General features: G+C 62.3%; 1 protein-coding gene across 1 annotated transcript in view; it reads left to right on the top strand.

Annotated features, from left to right (window-relative positions):
- The window catches only part of LOC104548455 (telomerase-binding protein EST1A-like), a gene marked incomplete at its 5' end in the record, with an annotated part of 5,948 nt that overhangs the window by 2,626 nt on the left and 3,049 nt on the right, over nt 1-273 (top strand). The window lies entirely within an intron of this gene.

The raw sequence follows: 273 nt of genomic DNA, 5'->3' as shown, positions 1-273 counted from the left end.
CTCACACGCCTGCGCTCTGCGACGGAGCGGCTCCTCCAACAGCCCCGGTGCTGGAGACTGAGTCCCTCCTGGGGTCCCTCAGACTTTTACTGGGCTGGGGAAGGGCTGCAGTGGTTCCCGACCACTCGGCAGCAGCACAGGAGGCTCTTAAGGCTTGATGGACTCCGGGTTATTAATGGGCTTGTCTCGGGGCCCCGTGTGTCAGCACAGATGTGCGAACCCAGATGTGGAAGGTGTTGGAGTGAGAGTGTGTGCCCTGCCAGGACCCTGGGA

Source organism: Mesitornis unicolor, unplaced genomic scaffold, assembly GCF_000695765.1.
Source record: "Mesitornis unicolor isolate BGI_N332 unplaced genomic scaffold, ASM69576v1 scaffold30551, whole genome shotgun sequence".
NCBI lineage: Eukaryota > Metazoa > Chordata > Aves > Mesitornithiformes > Mesitornithidae > Mesitornis > Mesitornis unicolor.
Note: the sequence above shows the minus strand (reverse complement) of the source record. Positions and strands in the feature narration are given on the sequence as shown.